This window comes from Lupinus angustifolius, chromosome LG11 (assembly GCF_001865875.1).
Source record: "Lupinus angustifolius cultivar Tanjil chromosome LG11, LupAngTanjil_v1.0, whole genome shotgun sequence".
Taxonomy (NCBI): Eukaryota; Viridiplantae; Streptophyta; class Magnoliopsida; order Fabales; family Fabaceae; genus Lupinus; species Lupinus angustifolius.
In genome coordinates this window covers 11,892,318-11,892,685 of record NC_032019.1, presented here as the reverse complement: position 1 = coordinate 11,892,685, position 368 = coordinate 11,892,318, and positions in this window count along the sequence as shown.

Here is a 368-nt window from a genome sequence, read left to right as displayed (position 1 = left end):
GAGGATAGGATGAGGATGAGTATTGGATGAGGAGGAGGAGAAGGATGAGGTTAGGATGAGTATAAGATGAGGATGAGGATTAGGATTAGGATAGGATGAGAATGGGGATGAGGATGGGGAGGAGGATGAGGATGAGGATATGATGAGGATGAGGATAGGATGAGGATGTGGACGAAGATAGGATAAAGAAGAGGATGAGGATGAAGAGGAGGGTAGGATGAGGATGAGGATAGGATGAGGAGGAGGAGGAGGAGGAGGATTAGGATGAGAATGAGCATAAGATGAGGATGAGGATAGGATGAGTGTCCGGACGAAGATGGGATGAGGAAATGGATGAGGACGAGGATAGGATGAGGATGAGGATAGGA